The 23,868-nt window shown below is 32.9% G+C and overlaps 1 protein-coding gene and 1 long non-coding RNA gene across 3 annotated transcripts in view; one reads left to right on the forward strand and one right to left on the reverse strand.

Annotated features, from left to right (window-relative positions):
• LOC105148923 (uncharacterized) overlaps positions 1 to 23,868 on the forward strand; it is a 256,440-nt gene that overhangs the window by 74,939 nt on the left and 157,633 nt on the right. The gene's annotated exons all lie outside the window — the stretch shown is intronic.
• On the reverse strand, positions 9,771 to 23,636 carry LOC147907227 (uncharacterized). Of its 2 annotated transcripts, XR_015547631.1 has the most exons (3): positions 19,805 to 23,634; positions 19,414 to 19,705; positions 9,771 to 19,308 (listed from the first exon to the last, which is right to left on the reverse strand). It is a non-coding gene; the product is annotated as an uncharacterized LOC147907227 (long non-coding RNA). The 2 variants fall into 2 exon arrangements; XR_015547630.1 differs by having other exon boundaries at positions 9,771 to 19,705; positions 19,805 to 23,636.

Consider the following 23,868-nt stretch of genomic DNA (forward strand, 5'->3'; position numbering starts at 1 on the left):
TTTTCAAATTTTAAATGTCACACTGATTCTTTGAGACGGTGTAGCAAAATCCCACTTTGTGCGTATAAAATACGTATAAAATTTAACTTGGCTGCACTACACCATAGCCAAGGAAACACGGTATACTGTCTGAGTGTTGCACTAGTGGGCGATAATGCAGCCAAGAGAAAACGCTATTAGATAAATAAATTAATATTTGCTTTTTATCGATATTTATGATATTATTAATCACGCGTAGACGAGATACAGATTACTAAAGCCATCTATTGGAAAAATAATGGATTTCTTTTTACTACACCTAATATTTGAAAAATTATGAGACTTTTATTATTATATACACATTTACACTGTTAGAAATGTTTTTAAATTTCATTAAATTTTAAGTTACACAATTTGAACTTGATTTTATGACATTACATTATAAATTTAATGTATTTATAACTAAAAAATATATTTGTGTACATATATATAAAATTTAATGTATTTTTCATGAAAATTTATGATATTTAATGTACATGTTCATTACAATATATATTTAAGTAATTACCGTAACTTGATTTTTAGTTAAATCATTCATTACTTTTAATTTCGTTCATAACTACGAGCTTCATTTACATAATATAAAGAAAGCTCGTAGTTACGTTTCTAACAGTGTATACTCATATAAGATAAATTAAACTGATTTTTTGGACATCGCAATGGAAGCTTAACTTCATTCTGTATTTTCGTAAGAAATAGAATAGTTGAAGAAGTAGAAAGGTTGACAAATAGTCTTTCAACCAAAGTAAAAAATATTTGCGGATTTAGCGAACATTAATATTCATACAGAAAATTTTACGACGGTTACTAACGTATCTACTTCTTATACCTATTTGCTATGAGAGTTTTCTGAGCTGAGTTGTGTAAAGATTATGTTATCGGCCTGGCAAAGGATATCGTAACGCTGTTTTGTAACACGCTGTGCCACACATTGAATATTAAGTGAGCAGTACAACACGAACCATTGTGGTTAAATAACCTAAGAATCATCACTACTGTTTTGTGAATTAAAAAAAATTTCAATATGCAAAAAAACAGAATCGTTGTTTATCTACATAAAGGCTAAAGTTAGAATAAATATTCTTCACGTTTAGGTTTACAATATTATAATATTTAATAGTCAATAATGTTTTCGATATAATGTACCTATAATAAAAAGAATTAATTTTTATATTATATTTAATTTTTATTTATAATTAAAAAAGAATTTTGTTGCTTAATTCGGAATAAAATTAAAAGTAATGGCAAATAAAAAGTAAAACTGATTATTTTATAATTCAATTATAAAATTTAGATAAATAATTAAAAACGACATAATATGATATTAAATAATTTTAGTAAGATTGAAACATATGCATAGAAAGTCAGAGAGGTAAATATAATCGTCTATGTTAAAATATAAATCATATTCTCACATATTCTACATCAACTGTATTTGCAGTGATTGTTAATTGCAGTGTTAATTAGTAACGGAAAATGAACAGAAATACAAATTGGTGCAATGCAAGGTTGGCGCTGTTGCCATCTAAACAGCATTTCCTCCTTGACTCATGTGTATATCCGTTACTTTACATACGCCTACGTCTACTAGAACGGAGTCACGTGTTCGATTTGAGTGAAATCGTATATACCGACATCGACGGGCAAAGTAAAATTTCAAGATTAATGTTCGTGTTTCTCTCTCTCATAATTTTTATTCTCGCTAAATTGATAACAGTTATTTTTATACATATTTTTTTTACAGAAAACATTATTCTTTTATCACATACGCGTGCAATAATTAATAGCAAAATGCAAATTATGTTATTACTCTTTCAAATATATCTGCGATAAAATTATAACACATAGAATTACATAATAGTATAATTAAAAAATAAATAAAAATTTTATTTATTTTTAAATAACATTGTAATTATTATTTTAAACAATTTTTTTTCATCAGATTAAAAAAAAGAGATAAAAACTTAATATCTGAAATTTAGAAAAATAATTATATCTTACATGAAAATTTTAAATGCACCAGAATATCTGTACAAGTCAGCTCGATGCAATCTCATTTTTACTAAATTTTTATTTATTCTACTTACTTTTTATTTATTATATATTTTTACTTATTACTTATATTATTATTCCGGTCGACTATTCAATTAGAAAATGAATGAAATTTATATTCTTCGATTTCAATTAAGACATTGACCGCCGAACATCTTACGAATGAAATAAAGATTATTTGGAGCTCAGGTTTTGATTCTAGGACAATTCCATAAAGAGACAAATGTGAAAGTTCATCTATCCTAGACAAAGTAGAAAGTTCTTTTCGTCCCTTTTCCAAACCAGGGACACTCACGTACACGCGAGTTCATGACTTGTATATGCATTATATTTACGAGTTATCTACGTTTATGCGTGAGTACTTATAATTCATATCGATGTTTCGCTAACCGTACAATTAAAAATCACGTACGTACGCACGTGTACGATCGAATAACGTGTACGTAGGTCGTCGACACGCCACGTGCGATCCAATTGTCCACAAGAAATAATTTGAATAATGCTGCGATTGCACAGAGAACTATTTGAAAGAGCGGTTGCAGGATGTTATGACGTTATATCTAATACGTCGTGTTTCTTATTTCTATGATTAAATTTCAAATCGCATTTTTTAAGTAAGAATAGGTATACTTTATCAAATATATCCCTTTGTTCTCTATTTTCTCAAGTATCTGTATTGCAGAAGAAAATACGAAGAAGTACATCCTACTCGGATACTTGCATATTCGATTTATCATAAAATAAATGGAATATATCGGGGTTTCGTTCGAAAAATAATGTAAAACACCCAATATAATTTTACTCTACTTAAGTTTTACAATAATAAAAGAAGGAAAGAAGCAACCCATTTCACAACTATTGTATTTTGCATAATCCTACATTTTTTAACGTTCATTCATATTCTGACAGTTTTTAAACTTTAGAAAGAACGATTTTATTGAAAAATTTAAAATTTTGCTAGCTATAGATTTGAAAATAATTTTGTTTGACTATTAAAGTAATTATGTTGGAAACTGAAAAATAATGAACAATGCTGTAAAAAATTTTAATATACTAGCAAAGAATTTGAGTTTTCAACATAATTATTTAGATGATCCATAAAAATTGATGATTCGAAAAAATTATTTTCACATTTGTATTTAATAAAATTTTAGATCTTTCAAAACAGCAAAATCATCCTTTCGGTGTAGAACATAATTTTCCTCGTAATGGCGAAAGAACTTAATACGTGGGAACATTATAAAGTTTTATGCAGTCCCGTGCATATATTAATTACACAAATGGACACGTGCACGTGCACGTAGGAGGACCCCTGCGTCGCGTGTTCACGGACAGGACACGAAAACGTTTTGCATCGCTCTCGCGTAACATCGACTTTAATATTCAGCGCAACGAAACGGCCCGATTACGAAACCTACGTTGCAAGATACCTGGTAATTCGATAATAATGCATGTGGATAAGGTGCGCGACATGGCATAAGACGACACTGGCCCGAGGACGGCGAGCAATTTCGAAATTTTGGAGCGAGAAGCTGCGACGCGCACGCCTGTTACAATGCGTCGCAGGTGCGTTTCCGAGACACGGCCATCTCGTGCCATGTCGTACCAATTCGCGATGCCAATCGTTCGTTTCCCTTGATCGAGAAAGCGTTTCATGTTGCAATGCCTGTATTCGATTCTGTGCCCAGCCGTTCGAAGTGCCAATTTCTGCGTGAGAATTTCGGCAGATTCGTAATCTGTTTTAACTGTTGCTACAAACATTCAAGAAACATAAAACGGTACCCGTCTTGCGTGAGTGAAAATAAACATTGGAATATAAATCGAAAATATGTGCATTCGATTCGAATTAGTTTTAATATGCAACTCGACGAAGCGATTTAATGATCTTGTAAAGTTAGTGACGTAGAAAAACAACGAACTCGTCCGTGACGTATGAAACGTGTCTGCGACGTTTACACGGTCCGTGAAAGATTCTCGAGATTCTTGGCAATCCTCCAAACACAATGAGAGTTAAAAGTCGTTCTTTCTCTCGCGAGCGTGCTGTTGGCGACAAGAAATTTGCAAGTTCAATTCGTCGCCGTCGTTGACCTGAGCCTTCGGTCACCCCAGGTCATTATGAAAATAATTATTAATTATTAGAGTTGTCGCACAGATAATTTTGCACAAAGATTTATAATTACGCAATCGAAGATTATTTTAATAAAAAAATGAATCATTTTTATTATACGTTTTATTTCATTGAGAGAAAAAAATATTTGATATTTGTACAATTGCATGGTAAAATAATTAGAAGCTTCATTTTTACAATTATTTCTGATACAATGTTAAAAATAATAATTATATTTATAGTTTTAATAATAAAAATATAAAATTTGCACCGAAAATGATATATAAATGATATATAAATTAATATAATTTAATTATTATAATTGCAACCATTGTTTTTTCTCAATGTAGATCATTTATTTACACCATCGACATTTTTTTTTAAGTTTTCCTCAGTTATTTGGTACAAGATTATTGTTCAAACTCCAATAATCTAGATTATATTGATTACTTATATTAAAGATATTAATTACTCCCTCTCTTTGCAATTCATTTGTTAATGCAGTATAGATAATTTACTTCATGGTTTACGTATTAAAAATTCATTCGTATTAAAAATGGTTCATGTATTAAAAATTTAATTGTAAAAGATAAAGAGTACACGTCTTAATCATATTTCATACAAGAAATACATCTTCATCTCTCTATTTCCATTTAAAAAAAAATAAATAAATAAATTCTTCCTACTTTTGTGATTTGGATTTCAGAAACTTGGATTAAATATTTACAAAATAAAATTGTATTTGCACTTATGTATATTAGAAATGGCTAAATTTAACTCATGGACTTTACTCGTTTAAAATAGCTTGGTTTTCAATTCCGATTGTAAGCAGAAAAGATTACCTTGTAGATGCATAATTGTAGAAACATAAAAATTAAAACGTAATTATTTCTCTAATTTGTGATGCTGAAACACGTGGTAGCTAGCTTATCCGCGTTGCTAAATATTTTTAGAATGCGGAACAGGGAAACCGGCCTCAAGGTCATCGCGACGACTGGCGAACCCGTCGAGAGGAACGCAACCTCCATGACGCGCGACTGGCACCTTTTGGAGAACGATCAAGGAACGTCCCCGACTGATATCCCCAGTGAACGCCGTCACTGACTTTTATTATGTTTCCTACGTTTGCTTATACACAACCGCGGCCTCGCCTTAATCCCCACTCAGTGAGACTTCGTCTTCCGGGCTCCGGTTGACCCCGCCATGTACAGCCGATTTATAGCAGTCGCAATCAACGAGCTAGCCTAGCGGCTCGTGTCGATTTTTATATTTTCGAATTCTTTTTGTCTTGAGCGAGATGCGACCTCGGATGGAAGCTATGCAGACGAATTCGCGATCTTATCTCCGTATGTATCTTCCATTTAATTACGCGAAAACAGCACCGCCTATCTACCGGCATCTACCGAGATCTGTAAAAGCTTGTAGTGTCTTTTAATTACAATATTATTATCAATATATTATCGCTACTGAAATATTTTTCGGAATCTTAAGTCGAAGGAATAAATATCGGGAAGAACGCGGAAAATTTTAATTAAAATTTTGGCATTCGTTTCTAAACTCTAATCAAATTTCATATGCATAAAGCGTACGTACATAAAGTAACTTTCGAGTTTCGAATAGCATAAAAAGTATAATAAAAAATGAAACTCGTATAGTATTATATATAAATTTATCGCGGTGCATTATTGTAGCACGATGCAATAAATATCGATAGCGAATGCTTGTTAGCCATAAATCACGAGATAACAATGAACGCATAGATAGTCTTCCGGTACCAAGTGTGCCGCACAAAGCCGATTTACAGTGCCAATTACGTAGCGTTTCAAACTAATTGAAGCGTGCAGATTGATATGTGATATTCATTGCGCAATTAATACACACATAGCCACAATACTTAAAACGAAAATGTCACCTATTGATATTAATGACCGATCTTTCTCAATAACCATGTATTTACACATGCAGTTAACAAGCGAATATGGAACACATAAATAGATGCTATAATTGCACTTTGAGAAGTACTTAGGATCATCAACGTCAGTATACGTGTTAGGAGAATCGGAGTATTTACAATTAAAATAGCAGCTCGATCAACCGCTATATTTTGACGCGTTCGAGCAGATCAGACTCATGTCCATTAATTTTACAAAGCGTGGTTAAGCGCGTCAAAAATCAATTGAATAGCTGGCCTTCTAAGAGATTAAACCACTTTGTGCACACGCCATATATGGACGCGGAAGAAATTACACTTCAATCGAGAACATACGGGCGAGGCTGAAGTTTCGCACGTGGATCGATCATGTTGTTTAGTTCGCAGCCTCATTGTATTTTTAGCTTTCTACGAGTGCGTATATGCGGATCTACTTTTCCAATCGTAACGCCCACACGTGTTTCTTCCCTGAGAAATATTCGCGGTTTCACGCGTTTTACTACTTGAATGAGAAATCTCCGTTTTAGGAAAATTATTTCGCGATAAAAATATTCGCAGCGAAAAATACTGGACGATACATATATTCAGGTATTCAATAATTAGGCAGTCGGACAAAAAAATTTTGTTATTTTCTATAATTAACATTATTAATAAAATTATAATTACTAACTAATTTAGAAATAAATAAATTGTAAATAATTAACATATTTTCGTTAAAAAAGGAATCTACACGAGCGAATTCTTCTTAAACGCATAAAATAATATTTTTAGAATTGAAAATCTATTTATCAGAGTAAATTAGTTAATAGATATATTTAAAAAATAAATTTCTTTCATACATACGTTTTTATTTACGTTTTTGTTTTACAGAAACCAAAACTCTTACAATCTTTGTAAATATTCTCAAATCAATGATCATGATACATCAATATTCTATTTAAGTTAAGTACTTAAGCTGTTTATATTATTAACGCAACGTCTTATGGCCATATAAAATAAGAGATAATGAGAATAAGAACAAAAGCTACTAACAAAGTCACTTCAACTTCTGCAAACTAAGTGACTCATTTCTGATTCTTCATTTACACGCGATTCGCATTATACGCGGTAGGAAGCGTAATTATAGTCTTCCTGGGAGCCTACAAATTCGCACACGCTTGCCTACCGTTCCCGAACGTTGTAAAGTTGTAACGTTCCTATTCCGATCAGGTAAGAAACGTCGGCACGCACCAGGTCTCTGCGAAGGCGTCGGGATATTTCATTTTATCTCCAACGTAATACCAACTGTAAATAAAATTTTATCTTGGCAGATGCTTTACGTACGAACAATATATTTTATCTGGCGTTCAAGGGCAAATACTTACTCTCCGAAAAGATGAACGAAGTATTTTATCACACAGAAAGAATGGTTTTACTGAAGTAGATAAAAATTTAGCTAGATAACATATCTGAAAATAACATATTACTCAAACTGGAATGTCAAAAACTTTTTGCAACATTGATGATTATATTTGAATTTCCTACATAATTATTTTGATGAGACAATAAATTTATTTTTAAATCTAGCTAAATTTTTAAATTATTCTTTTCGTACAATGAAGGACGATTTTTAAAATGATTAATTATATGATTATTAATTTATAGTTTTTGTTCTAATATCTTGATTTTATTATACAAAGACTTCAAATGCGACTCCCCACAATTGCAAACCACAAAGATTTTTCAATGATGTAAGAGTGAGTTTACATCAACAAGGTGCCCGTTACCACAAAGTGTTAACCGTTTTTGTGAGTTTGCGGCTAAACGCGAAGCTGGCGAACTTTTTTCTTGTGCCATGCCTGTCGCGAAATACGATCTTACGTGCTCCCTTGTCGCCCGGTGGATTTCACGCCATGAAATTCCCCATCGTGCGTACGTAATCCCGCACGTACGCACGCACGTAAGCGGTGGTGCACTGCCGTTGTTTGCCCACGCATGTTGCGACTTTTTCTCGCTGTGGTACACGATATAACTCTGGCTTGCGCAGCACACGCCGAGGAAGTACTTGGCGAACCTACACTCGGGTGAGCCTGAGGTTTTGCTCTTGCGCGATTTTCTTTTCAAACGCTACTATGAAGTATGCACTTCGATATTTCAGCCCTATTATTTTCCACTAGTATTATTATCTTCTCTTCTTGCCGATCTTTTGCGTTCGTATTCCACGCATTCGATGGCCATTTTAAAACACTTTTTACATCTTATTTCGAAATATTTTTTGAAATATTTTCCGAAAGCTCTCTTACTTTAAAAATGATAAGCTCACACACAAAATTAAATTTCCCAGAAAAGGAGAAAAATTATTTTTCAAAAATTTAACAAAAATTATTAATTAAATAATATTATTAATTAAATAAGAAAAATATAATCTTAACATAATCAAATATTATTTTTGTTTTACGATTCTTAAAAATACCGTCATTCTTTGACTTGTTCTTTTGAAGTAAGAAAGCGATATGTATGTGTTGTGCAACTATAATTTATCACATATAAATAATATTAGATAGTAAATAAACTTGAGATAGTAAATAGACTTGATGCACTAAGAGAAAAAAATATCTTGATACAAAAAAAGTTAATTTAACACGAGAAAACTATTTATTCGTTGGATTCTAATAACTTATTTTTTGTAACAAGACACTTTTTTCTCAGTGTATTAAAAAACGCATCATCAAAAGTGTTTTCGTTGCGAAAATAACAACCAAAATAATAAAATCAAAATTTTCACTTTCCCGACTTTCAGCAGTTCTAAAATAGGCGCAATAAGCCGACCACGTCAACGGAGTCGACTGTCTAGAAGAAGCAGGCAGGGTCTGTACCACGATAATTGCTTAATTACCTCCTCGTTATTGTGTGCTTCTACTTGCTCCGATCGTCCAATTAAACTCCACCAACCCGAACTTTAATCGTCTCGATTCCCGCCATCGTGTGCGAGAGCGTGTAAACGCGAGGCTAAAAAGCGTCGGCGCACTGGCAAGCTCGTAAATGTCAGTGACAATAGCATTTAGCGTGCAAAACGTTGGAATCGAGAGCGGCCCTTGACATCCAATTCTCATTCTCTGTGTAATTAACGTGCACGCCGCTCCATCGAGATGCATCGCTCGCGTTTCCGCACAAAACCTAATTCCGCAGTAAATCAGCAATAAGCGAAATTTTTATCCGTACAAAAACTTCGTAAAAACATGACAAATGTTAAAAATTATGTTACCAATGTTATTTGATAATTAACTCTAAATTATTCTTGTAGGTTTTTTAACATAGTTATTAACGTGGAGTGTTTTTGATACAATATTATATATGTCTCAATTTTTATTTGTTTGATAATTTACAATTAAATAAAAATAATATTTATGTATTTTTTTAGATAAAGGCGCACATTTTTTTTACGAAACAATTTGTGTTAAGTATAACAATGTGCATAAATAATATTTATTTAGAATTTATAAGATGGATGCCCTAGGATACCCCACGCAAGTAATGAAGTATAATACGTGGCATAATAATAGATTGCGCATCACAAATGAAGTAAATAACATATTTTATTAAATAGATAAAAACGATTCAAGTAGTTCTTCTATCGTTCTTTTTTCCCTTAAAAAAAAATAATTTTTGTTTTTTCATTTAAGTTACGTATAAAAATGAAGATAAAACTTGCTTGATATTGCAATAAAACATCTTTTCAAGGATAAATATTATCATTTATCATATCAAAAGAATTCAGTTAATAATGTATTAATAATGTATCAAGAATAGGGCTCCCGCTTGGGATCTTTTAACTTTCTAAAGAAAGAATTGGCAAGAACAAAAAGGATGCGAAAATGGCGAATGCGTTCTTCCTCGCTGGACGCTCCGTGGGGCACGATGGGCATATTTGAAAATAGAATCAGGGAGCCGCGAAACTCGTCAAGGCCGGTAGGCCGAGAGAACGAAGGAGAGGAGAGTCTGGTGGATTTTCGTGGCCAGGGCTACGGAGCATCCGGTTGCCTAATGTTTTTGTCGCGTAAACGTGCACGAGAAAGCGCACGGCGAAGACTTTCGCTTTCGAAAGCTGCGCGCCACTTATCAGCGAACTTTCTTCTCTTCTTCTTCCTCTTCGACGAAGAGGTGCCCTGTCGTGTTCGATTTCCGAACGGTGGCCTCCGGCGGAAATCTCGCTGTTAGTGATGTAAATAGAAGAACAATGTTTTTATCTGGATATTTTGAAGTATCTATTATGTATTTGTATAGGCAGTTTATGTTTTCCTCTACGTCGCAAGGTCTTATCGGTCTACCCAGATAAATTCCTTGAGGACCTATTGAAATCTCGATTCTCTTGCAGAAGTTGTGTTACATCTATAAACCAAGCGAGACTCTTCTGGATGGCGAGGAGAGAAAGCCTTTTGCAAATTACAATTACATGTCGCTAATGAAATATCTTTTTTTCAATATTATCGCACAGAAGTTTATTTACACCCAATATTTTATTTAATCAGATCATCTTTACAAATATTTATTGTTATATCTATGTTAGACGAGATAAAGATATTCATTATAATTTTTAACTTATAAAAATGATTGAACTATAGTTATTACATTTGTATATATAAAGTGAAATAAGTAATCAATGTAGGTGTGTAAATACGATATAATCGAAGAAAAAAATATATCCTAAATTCCAAGCTGTAAATGAGAAAATTGCGCAAAGCAAGATCTATAGCAATTACACACGTGTCACGTTAACTTTTGCTTTCGAAAATGTACGTTTCATTGCTAATCATTGCTAAACAATCCTCTTTCTAGAAACAAGAGTCTAGATGCGATGCCATAAATGCCGGGTACGAGTGTCATGCAAACATCGAGGGGAAAATCCACCGGAAACATCAGATATACACAATAGCTGCACATAACCAAAGACGAAGAAAATAACACTCATGCGGCACGTAGTTCCCTCCATTTTATTTTTAAACGACCAGAGTTAAATGGTGACCAGTCACCAGTAAATTATCATTATTTCTGTAGTCGTTTAACGTAGTACAATCATATCTTAAAAATGAACGCAATAACATCAAATTTTAATTATCACACATTCCATAAGTAATAGATTTGAGTTTAAGTACGCTCGCATTATTTATTAGTCATTTAATAAATTGGAAATTAAAATGATTGTCATTTATTAATTATTAATTATTTATTAATTATTTTCCTTTAATTAATATTTTTCTACATTTACATTACTTTTGTATAATTTAAAACTTTTTTATCGTGATACGATATTTAATTGAGTAAAAAATGAAATAATCTAATCTCGTAAATTATTCATTTTTATATTTCTTTTATAATTAAGAGTGAGGCATATGTGACAAATATAAGATAAGTTAGTCTGAATTACGAGTCGAAAGTCGAGAGAAAATCCAAGTGCTGATAAAAATATCCCTTAGAAGCTGAATAATATTTTTTACGATATAACACAATCTCTTAACCAAAATAGAAACCCAGAATAGATACGATAATATCGTGTATTTGTATGTGCTGCATGATAAGAAGGCCGAAAAAGAAAAGCGATTTTCCGGTGGAGCGAGATATCTGCGTGCGCATTACATTTACTTTTATCGAGGAAGCGGAGCCGCCTCGTTTATTCAGTTTATTGATACCAATGTTATTGCTAAGCTAACGTTGGGTGCGTCGCGTATCGCAAACTATCCGGTGGAAAAACACTCGCGGCGATCGAAAGTGCATTAGCCGTGCTTCCTTTCCACGCAATCGAAGCGAAGCAATTAGAGTAGTCGACGTGATTAAAAGGCTCGTCGCGTGCATAATGCAAGTACCAGACATTTTCATTTACTCCACACCATCTCTACTACATTGTTGCATGACGAATAGTAATCGTCTAACGGGTTTTCGGACATTTATTCGTAAAAGAAACTCTGATGCATTCATCTTGGTAGAGAACATTCACTAAAAGATCGCAATCAATTTTCTTTTCAGAAAAACAGATGTACAAGGCAATCCAAAAAATTTACAATTTTGAATAAAAATTTAATTCAAGTAAATTATAACGCATCGCAGGCACGGATATAAATCATACGAGTGTATCTGCAAGCTATTGGGTGATATTCGTCTTAAGATGCATATCGGTCTCGCATAGTTTATCTACACGATACGAACGTAGCTTGAACCTTTACTATCGTTTTTAAGATTTTCTTACATATCTTTTATCCACGGCGCGCATTCACTGAGATATCAAACCGTTCATAAAAAAATCCAAATTGTCGTAACATCGGGATTGCAATTTTAACTGCAAAACCACTATAATACATGCACGTCTCATTTGATGCCCGTTGTGCCAGGATGTAGCATCTCTCGACTTTGCGACGTTGAAATGCATCCGCGTAGCGATGCATTTTACGCGACTCTATCTTTATTTATTTTTTCCTTTTCATCTACAGCGAGTAAAATAATCGGGAGATCATAATTTGAATCGTAATATTTTTTTAAAATATGTTGAGTCGGATTTTACTTTATGTACCTTGTTGGAAATAATTGCCTCTTGTGATATTCTGTAATTTTTATAAAATTTGAGTATTCGTAGTGTGAAAATATCGCTTTTAATTTTAAGAATCATCTTTCAATTTTATGAGTAAAATATAAATCAAAGAAGTAGGGCTCGAAAATTTCTATCAACAATTATAGAAATAGAATATATTATACATTAATCATTCTAATATTTACATTATTATAAATTAAAATATAGTACATGTGTATAATATAAAAATAAATAATAATTTATTTGTATAATTCAACTTTCGTAAATCTGATCTACTCTCAAAATTTCTTGGAGTGAAATCTCACTTACAAAGAGTTAAAATATTGTCAGAATTGAAAAAGAATGAAACATTTGCACTCTTGAATAAGAATGCAAATTATTATATTATGTGAGATATTCCAAAGGAATGAAACTTATTCCTTTTTTGAAGTAAATTTCGTACCAAAAGTATGAAATATTACTTCAAAAAGGAATGGAAATCTGGCATTCTTATTCAAGAATGCAAATTTTTCACTGATAGTATTTCACCTTTTTTGGAGTGAGATTTCATTCTGAAAAATTTAGAGAGTACTTTATTCAATTTCGCTCATGGTTGTTCTCTTAATTAATTACAACAAAATTCCTTTGAAAACAATTTTCTTTGTTCATAATAAATCACAATAAAATGCAAGAATATCAAAAACATAGTTCGACAATTGACAAGTTCTGAGAATAATATACTTCGCGTATCGATCGCGAATATAAGGAAATTAGCATTCATTCAATTGGACGAAGCAGTGGACACGTAGTACAAGGTTATTCGCGAGAAATGCATTATGTTAATACTATACCAAGTCTCATCTGTGATGAAATATCATATATGTATAATAATCATGTGACTGGCAGTAGCAAATATATGTTATTTAATATGGAATGAAATTTGAAAGTATAATTAGGACTATATATATAATTGAATGTGCCTTTACAACGTTTGTTTTACTACGTCTTGCATCTAATCGGCTCTTAAATAGAGATATCCATGTACTGAATTTATTCATAATGTGCTAATGAAATATTACAATTGAAGCCATTATTATAAGGAGTCAATAGACAATATTATTATACATGGTTAAATTGAAGTTAATGTAATTTTAGTTTATTCCGTTTATATTCTTTCTGCATTAATATCGTTTTGCACAATAAGATTGCACAATAACATTTTGTTATTATACATTGTACGTAAAATATAAATTTTATAATAAGATTCTCCCGATTGTAAAATTTGTTTCTTTTTATTATGTACACATTATTAAGTAGAATTAGGAACGCGAGAATTTATAATCATGGTATCATCGTTTTACTTTATGGCACTCTCTAGAATCGTCAAGAATCTTTAAGTAATGGTTTTACTTCTTTATCGTCATGTTTTTCAATCTCTGCATCATGATTCTTCATATTTTTACGTGGTTTTTATGGGTATGTTACATATTGTTTATATTAGAATCAATATAACACGTACCATGGTAAAGTCAATCTTTGTAATTTTATAGGTATATTTACTTGGCATGCTGTAAAGAAGTTTCTTGAGGGGATTTTAAAAAACACTTTTTCTATATTTACCATTTATCTTTCATACTTATTACAAACATTCTTTGCGATTCAGTGGTTACATAAAATTAAGTCATTCATCCATAATTCCCGAAACGATTATGAAACCATGACGTGAAAGTTTATCATGATAACATAGTGCGGATAATGGATTACTGGAGTACGTCGACGAATACTCGTGCATTATCGATTAATGGAAAAATTGTGCTGTGATGCGGCATTGCATCAAATATCTGCAAACGCGATAAAAAAGAAAAAGCGAATACTCGAAACGAATAAAAATCGGAACGTAATGAATCTTGGCTGTTCGACTTAAGTTTCCACCGTTTTTTCAATCGCATACGTGTGAATTCACGTGAATCAAATGTAATACGAGCAGGTTAGGTTTCGCTCTAAGGCGGTAATTTATTATGACAAAATCGTTCGGAAATAAAATAAATATAAGGAACGGAAGAAATAAAGAGAACCACGACTAATGTGTACCAAAGCTCAAATTCTTTAATTTTCACGAATTTATAACAAAGAGACTATTATATCCGGATGATGCGTTCTCCAATGCAAACACCGGGCTCAAAACACAATAGTCCGGTTTGCGACGTGGCTCACATAGATATACCAAGGCTTCTCGCCAATACTTTGCTCTCTTTTGTTGTATGTAAATTAACAGCCAACAACCGCGAATATGATATCGCGATACAAAGATGCCTTGCCACTCCTCGAACGCGTCTTGCACTCTAAGCGCGGAATTTCTCTCGGTATTAACTCTATGCAAATTTATTCTGTAAACACGCGATTGTAAAAATATGCCTCGACGCTGAAAATTTTGCCGACGAAACCGGACACGTCACGGTTTGCGAGCTCGACTAGAAATTGCACTTTGATCGCGCCTGAACAAGCTCTCCTACAATGCGAAATATTCCACGCGCTCTTCGTTTCCATAAAGAAAAAAAATTTTAATTGTATTGTATATTCTTTTTTTAACGTTCATAGTTTTCAAACTTGTAATAGAGAACTCGTTTCTTAATGTTTTGTAGTACGTATGTTATATGCACGTGTACATATGAAATAAAATTTCCTTCAAGTTGAACGCAATTTCTCGAGTGGAGAAACATTTTATCACGGCTATATCTACTACAACATTTTATGCGTTGTCTCCTCCTCTCACTCAGCCAATTAGGGCTAATTAGTACTTGGACACGCTAGCTCGTTCTTCAATCGACACTTAGAGTTTGCGTTCTATGCAGACATAATAAATAAACGTCGGCTTATTTTATATTAATCACGCGATCGGCGTTTTTATTTTTTAAAGTACATCGTAAAGTGCGTCGTTATAATTTCCCGGAGTAAAATTGACGTCGTAAATTTTAGTGTTGCAACAATGTCAGCAACAGCAAGTGATGAAGGATCTATCGTTGTGCATATATATTATCAAAAGATTATTAGATCACATAATAACATTAATATTCTCCAAGTTTACATCTCAAATTCTCATGAAATATTAATGTGTATAACTAAATATCGATATGTAAATATGACTCTCGAGCAAAGATCAAAAATTATTTACGGTCGTAAACTTGGCTTTTTGAGAATTTTTCTTTTGCAAATTGATATTACATTTTGTAATTATTTGCAGTTTATTTTTTTATAACTTAAAAATTCTTCTTTTTAAAATGGTAAACCACTCTACAATCAGCAGATGTTTTTAAAGTGCTTAAAAAGTTTGTAGGCAGTATCTTATGCGATGCTGAGCAAATAAAGTGATCGGCACTCTCGATTCTAGAAGTACGCATGGTCCTAAAATGACAAGACTCAACAAGACAATTTTCACTGAAGACATTCTTTCCAATTTAATTTGTTATATTTCATCGCCATTAATGATTGCACCTGTATACACTTTCATCCAATCCAATTACACCTGCGCTCGTATAATGAGCAGACTCGAAATACACAGGTATACATTTTAGGACGTGTCTCAATATGATGTATCCTCGTATATTTTGCTTACATTTTAATTCGCAACTATACAACGATGGTTTGAAGTAATGTTACGTAATAATTTTTCATGCAGTGATGTATGTAATTAAGAAGGATTTACATGGCTGGCCTTGCTCGTTTGATCCGAAATCGGCTTACATATATTAATAATAACAAAAAGTTATTTATATGTAAAATTATTGTTGCAAGGTTCATCAAAATCGTTTAATTTAAAAAATTCATTAAAAAGTATTTGATTAAGAAGTATAAAAAAATGTATTTTTTACATGCAACCTTATGTAAGGATTAACATTACGAAATGAAATTAATAAAAAGTTTCAAGAACGAATCAAAATGATAAATTACTCTTATAAAAATCACAAATTAATATTTTTTATAAAAATACATCCTTATATATTATACATCACTATACATATACAAATATATACAGTATAGTTTAGAAATTTTTGTTATTATTATTTAAAATATAATTTAAATGAGAATAATGTCATCAAATGCAATTTTTAAAAAATATTCATACAAATTTATTTTAAATCCTGAAAGATTTTTAATTAAAATAAATTATATATAGAATATAGTCAATAGAATAAAATAAAGAAACTTTACTTTTTCATCTTCAGTCTGCTGTCAGGATGCGTTTATGGCCGTAACTGTCTCAGCGAACTTGTTTGAAAGATTCACTCTTATCGGTTGTCTTATCGCCCGTGTGTCTTATCGCGTGTTGTTTAATATGGTAAGCTTCATTATCTCGTTATTATGCCGCCAGCGAAGTGAGCCGATGAAGTCGACATGAGTCTTATTGTCGCTCTTATTTTAGTTAGCCTAGCGCTATTGATATATTAATTATAATTAAGCGAAATGCAAACGCACAAGCTAGCATTTCGATGATACGAAATATTTCTTATAGCATGTCATTAATTGGCATTGATTCACAATTGACTTTAAAATCCATAAGTTGCTATTGCGCACGAATAATTATCGAAATGTCAATTTTCTTTTCGTCAGAGATTTATTTTCAAATAGCTTTACGAGAATGTTTTTTTACGCCATAGCGCTTTACGTTATCATACAGCTGTATAAAGCTACTTGCATTAAGATTTAGCAACCGTAAGTATCCGTGAGTATCAATTTTGATATTCGTCTTGTGGTTACACAACGTTATCAATTTGTTATTTATGCCAATTCTGCCTGTCACGCTTTATGTAACTAAAGTATGCCTGTATGCCATTTGTGGGATCAGCAGCTTTAAAAACACGGACTATTTACTGAGTCGCTTGTCAATATATCGGCTTAGCTGCATTAAAATGTACACTGAGACAAAGGTTAAAACGCTATTAAGAAATCGGTAGTACGTTCGCGTACGTCGTACTCGTACGGTAAGCGTAATCTACGCCAAAACAATCGGCTATCGAACACGCCTACATTTGTTCTCATTTCTGTCGCTCGAAACAAGCAGCGGCTTCAGCAATGTATTCCACACTTTACCCGCAATAAAGAGCGAGTCAGCGTAAAAGCATTCCACGAGCTGGCGACTCTCATTAACGGCGTCGTTATAAAACTGAATCATTATATCCCTAACGCGCGCTACTATCCTTTGTCTCAATAAAATGGGTTTACTTATGTATCATTCCCAAATTGCAATTTCATCTGCCGTGTCTGATAAATGTAGGTCGATTTCTCCTTGACGAAAGTGTCGAAATATGTCTGACGAATTAAATGAAATTAAAATAACAGTTTCTTTTCTCCCAGGCTAATTTATTGTCGGAGGGGAATATATATCGCAATTCGCTAAGCAGCGCACTCGTGCACGTTCCAACACAAACGACGTAAGAAAACGGAGGTATTGTTCTGAGACCGTTCGCTGGAAATAGCGCGCGAATTCGACGAACGTGTCCCTTGTTCTCTCAATAACGCGCTGACGAACCGCCGCAGAAAGGGAGAGACGCCCGAGGGAGAGGGAATATTTCACTCGCATGCGTTTCATTAATAGAGTTTATGAAAACATGAGGCCGTCCTTGTCGAGTGCATCGCTCCCTCACGCGTTAAATGGCAGCAGCCTTGTTCTCAAGGAGCGTTTGATACTCCACCATACCGAGTCTCTAGAACAAATTGAGTTAGCGGTGCTTTCTTAGCCACAGAAAACTCAAACTTTTAGGAACAGTGATATTCGGCAATAAAAAAAATATAAATATGTAAAAATAGCTCTAAAATATAAAATAACTTAATCAACATCTTATATATATTTTTGAAATATTTCTTGTAAAAAATCTGTAAAGGTAATCGCAAAATTTCTCCTTGATGCAACTATGCTAATTTTCAACGTTACGTGTATGCTCACTGAGATATATTATCGCGAATTTTCCCAGCATCTCTTCTGCGACGAGGGAAATATATCGTTGCGTCAGACGCGATTTATGCTCGGCGCTCGCGACGCGTTGTTATTTGTCATTTCGTTACAATTAATCTTGAAACCGTCGCAAAAATGTTTGGAATATTTGAAAATTATTGCTCGTCATGGTTAACGAAATTTGAAATTTCGAATGATAAATGAAAATTGACGTGGGAAATATCGTAAACGCCATATTATTCTATTAAAAAAATATATTGATAGATGCTAAATATATTGATTGATATTAATGTTAAAATATTTTTTCTATGTTTTACTACGTTTTCTACGTACATACATGTAGTATACATCGGACGTCACTGTTTTTGCCGCATTATGTTTCCCACGTTTTCCATAAAACCATGTCTTTCATGATCATTGGAATTTTAATAGCTTTTGGTTAGATTTATTGGCGAGTTTAAGGAGAATCCGTTATATTAATTGCGCTACGTCCCGCAATTATACGAGGCGTGTTATAGCTATGCGTTTACGGATTGCGGCCGCGAGATATTCTAATTAAATTAGCTAGTTGGAAAATTCTATTCTGCTCGCGGATTATAAATTAGATTATACCAACCGATTGTTTACAAAGTTGAATAATTGAGCACGATTAACGCGTTAATTACGCGCCGCAGTGCATCTAGACGTATTTCCTGTAACGATAAATAATATCTGTAAACTAAACTATTATACTCTTTTGATTGTGTGCAAGTGTAATTAACTGTAGGTAGAATGTGATAAGATTCTACTTAATTTACCTTCCGGAAAATTTGTGACACTTACTGATGCTCAGTCTGTATAATCCATTCAATTTAATTAAAGGGCATTAACTAACTTCAAGGAACTAAAATAACATAACTCGTATAAAAGAATAAATATTAAGTATATTTTAATAAGAATAATTTAAATTTACATAGAGAAAATTGAATTGACCTTTTTGAGAGATTTATTATCGTGTGGGTCCAAAACAGACAGCTCATCGTTTTTAAATATTGTTTTTGTTTTCATGATTCATACAGTTTGAAGGTTGTGGTTCGGCTATCTGAAAATCTACAGTATATAAAACTATTTAATTTTTATCATTATTTTGGAAGTGGAAATTTCATCATCAATCGAGGTTAAGCGCAACTAATGAATATGTATATTTACATATGTTGTAATTTTTTTCAGTTTTCCAATTCGTAACGGCCTAAAATCACGGCAGAAAAATTAAATTTCTATAGTTCGATATCGTACACGCCGCACGCATATCAAATGAGTATTGTCCATCGCATTAGGATAAATAGCTGCACGATTGAATGTCACACGTAACGCAAATTGCTCGCGAAAATTTTAATACAATTTATCTTAAAGGAAAGGAAAACAGACTAGTGTGTACTCGCGACGTTTCGCTATCGTATTCTTTTCTTCTTCGACGCTCAGCACCGTTGATAAGCTCGTCGTTTTCGCGCAGCAAGTGTCGCACTATTCCAACGCACTCGTGTGCAACGATAGAGAGACCCGTCTTTGCCTCGTCTTTTTTCTTTCTCCTTCTCTCTCTCTCTCTCTCTGCTCTTCTCTCTTTTCTTCCTCCTCTTCTACCGCCATCGCTCGTATCCTCTTCTTTCATGCGAGGCATCCATCTTCGTCGTCTTCCCGTTTTCTTACGAGCAATGCATACGCTGACGAACGAGCCGAAGCTATGTACACGGTGACTCATAAATACAGTGATACTGTTATCTCAGAACATTTCCATATTTTTCTCTTATCCTTTGCGCAAGTGAAAGTATCAGACAAAATAAAGCTAGATTTGTTTCTTCAAGCGTTCTTCGGGTTTCGTTAAAATATGCACTTTTAAGACACGCATGTAAGTAGATTTGACTCGCAAGCAAAGATAAAACTTTCGGATTTGTTGATTACATTGATTTTATAATATTTTAACCTACGATAACTACGCGATACTGGGGATCTCATTAATAAACGTGGCACAAAATATTACGTAAACTTGTTTCCGAGTATTTGATATTAACGCAGCTTGCACAAGGCTTTATCGTAATGTATATAACTTAGTAAATTAGCTAACATTCGCCCCAGTGTTATGACATAAAAAGAGATAGACAATTTATTTCTCAGATGTTTTTCCGGTAATTAATAAAGAAGTGAAGAAATCGGGATAAACCAGATAAACAATTGTTGCTTTTAATACAGTGTGTTATTTATATCCGTCTTGTGTAATATTGAATAAAAAATGTTTAAAGATAATTATGCAATAAGAGTAATGTAAAATAACTATCTTTTTATTGTAATTCGTTAAGACAATATCAAAGATAAAATTACAACAAAACTAATCGCTAATTCTATTTAAATATTAGGTGTTGGAATTAATTCGTAGCGTTTTTTAATGAAAGAATGTTATTTATTTCACATGAGCATTAAAAAATACATTAATGAAAGTACTTCCCATCACTTGTAAAACGCTACGAATTAATTCCAACACCTAATATTTTTATAAGATATATATTATATTAATTAGTTTATATTATGTTTTTAAAATATATTCGTACACTGTAAAAAATAAAATGTTAATTTTAACTTATAGATATTTTAACATATAACAGATTTTTTGAGACATAAAAATGTTAAAAATTAACATAAAAATGTTAATTTTAATATTTTTGCATGTCTCAGAAAGTCCATTATACGTCTTTAAATCGAAATTAACATTTCATTTTTTATATAATGTATTCTATAACATGACGAAAATAAAAATAGCAGTTCTCATATGTCGAATTCTTAATGAGCAAACCGACCTTCTGATAGTCGCAATTCTTAATGACAACATTCTTTCGAAGATCACACCGTATATACGGTTGCGTCTTCAAACAGGAGATAGAGTCCGTCTACCGTAACCTTGCACCGTGGAATCAAGTGTTGCTAACCGCGGTAACTTACCTCGTAACCTAGAACATCGAAAAATATCGTCGACAAACGACGTGTACGCGCTAAACAGTGTAATTTACCTTGACGCATCTTAATCGCGCTAAGATCTATGATTTGGTCCTTGCGAGACGGCGTTGCTCAGGAATCTACAAATGGCCGCAGATCATCGCTTGCGCAATGTGTAAATCGGTTCTCGAACACAGAGGCACTCGGAATGATTGACGACAACACAATACTTTTTGACATTCGATTTTTAATCATTATCAAAAAAAAAATTATTAATTCTAATTACAATATCATCATTATCAGCAATGTGATTTAAATCTTTAAAACTTCCTTCAGTTTTATTGTGTATGTCGCAACTTCCTTCTACCTAAAATATGGTATCATTAGAAAGCGCTGCGACAGTGTGACACAATTAGTGCTCATTGTGCTCTGATAATTATATTCAACAATGAACGTTGCAGGCTCAGCAAAGAAAATAGTGTGCGGCCCTGTGACTCGTTATGAGTCTGCGACAACAATCATTAATCTCTGGAGACAACGTATCATTTCATAATTATCCATTAATTGTTTACGACACGTACCTTAGATGTAATTCTCTAATCGGAATCGGCGGTAACAACTAATCAATGTCTCCTACGGGAATTAGATTATATAAATTATAAGTGTAGTCGCTATTTTCTAAGGTACAGGAATGAATGCGACGCGTGCGTACACATAAGAAGAAAAAATAAAAGCATATGGAGAAACACTTAGTGATTACTCATTAACTATTTATACGCTTCCTCAATTCACTCTCTAGATCATTCTGAGAGGCTTATAGAACTTAGTTCTTTCTATATAAATATTTCTAATATTAAAAGTGAAAGTGTGTGTATGTGTGTATGTGTTCAGAAGAGAAAGTTTTAAATATGATAGGAAAAGAATTAATGTTTAGAACCATTTAAAATTTTTTAATACAAGTTAATTTAAATGTTACAGCATTAAATACACTAATAATTAAGTTCTGGAATGAGTTCTTCGACCGTTTAATTCTTCGAAGCCATTTGTATTATAGAAGAAATGCTTTTCAACTTTTTATATCATTGCAGTTGTAATGAATCGATATTTTAATAACAAAAAGACTGGGTTTATCTATCAAAGATGATCATAAAAAAGAGAGGGAGAGAGAAAGTTTTTTTCGACTTGAGATAAAAACATTGGCAATCGTCTCTTTGCGTGCAAGTATAATCATCGAGTGATATGAAGACACATTTTATTATATCACGCGTTCATTCACCCCTCTTCTTATCTCGCGCGCCCCATCTCTCGACCTCTCCCTCTCATTCGCTTTTAACAGTACTATTGATAATTCTAATTCATCGTTTCCCTCGGGTATCACTGTTCTCTTCGTTATCTGACATCTCTGCGAGTATTTTGTGATAAATAACTCACTAACGAGTTATTCTTAATATCTTTTCCTTTTTTTTTATATCTACTTTTTAAAAATCACCGACTCTATAATATAATCGTATTAAAAGTTCGAGGATAAATAGATCAAGGCCCATCCATGGCCTCTTAAAAACTGAAGATATGATCGCAAAACAAGTCTAAGTTTTACTTTTTCAAGATGAAGAGAATTACACTGCTTATATAAATCTATAATGTCAAATTTAACCTGCTTCTATTCAATGTGTCGTTATTTTATACTGAAATAATGGAGTTACACAGTTCAAATTGAGAGAAAAATTTGACGACAAAAAGTATCTAAAATCGAATCATAAAACGTTTTTTGCGTTTAAAAATAAATTCAAAACGTCTTGTGTCACAATTTTAGACTTATGTTGTCTGGGATAAAACTGTCATGATGTATGTCAGCTAGGAGACCATCTCATTTACATATTATACGGTCTAATAGCTTCAGTTACGATAGTTATTATAATAGTAAAGTGCGGAAGCAATTACTGACTGCTAATACACTTCAGATGTACATAGAACATAAAAAAATGAAAAAGCTCATTTTCATCGGTAAGTTTAATCTAGCCGCGTTTGCGCAACATCGTCCGGCCCTGACGGAGAGGCTCGGTGAGATGAGTATGTTTGAAAATGTGACCGAGTCGAGAGATCCGAAGGAGTGAGGAGATGGCAGAAAGGGAGGAGATAGTGGCGTCAAGGAGTGAAACAGCGAACAGAGAGATGGAAAGAAAGGTGGAGGTTGAAAGAAGAAAACACGTATGAGAGACGCGCGGATACACGAGCGCGAAAGGGACGATTATAGTGATGGTAAGGAGAGAGAGAGAGAGAGAGAAGCA

Source organism: Acromyrmex echinatior, chromosome 15 (assembly GCF_024713525.1).
Source record: "Acromyrmex echinatior isolate Ae372 chromosome 15, ASM2471352v2, whole genome shotgun sequence".
In the NCBI taxonomy this organism is placed as follows: domain Eukaryota; kingdom Metazoa; phylum Arthropoda; class Insecta; order Hymenoptera; family Formicidae; genus Acromyrmex; species Acromyrmex echinatior.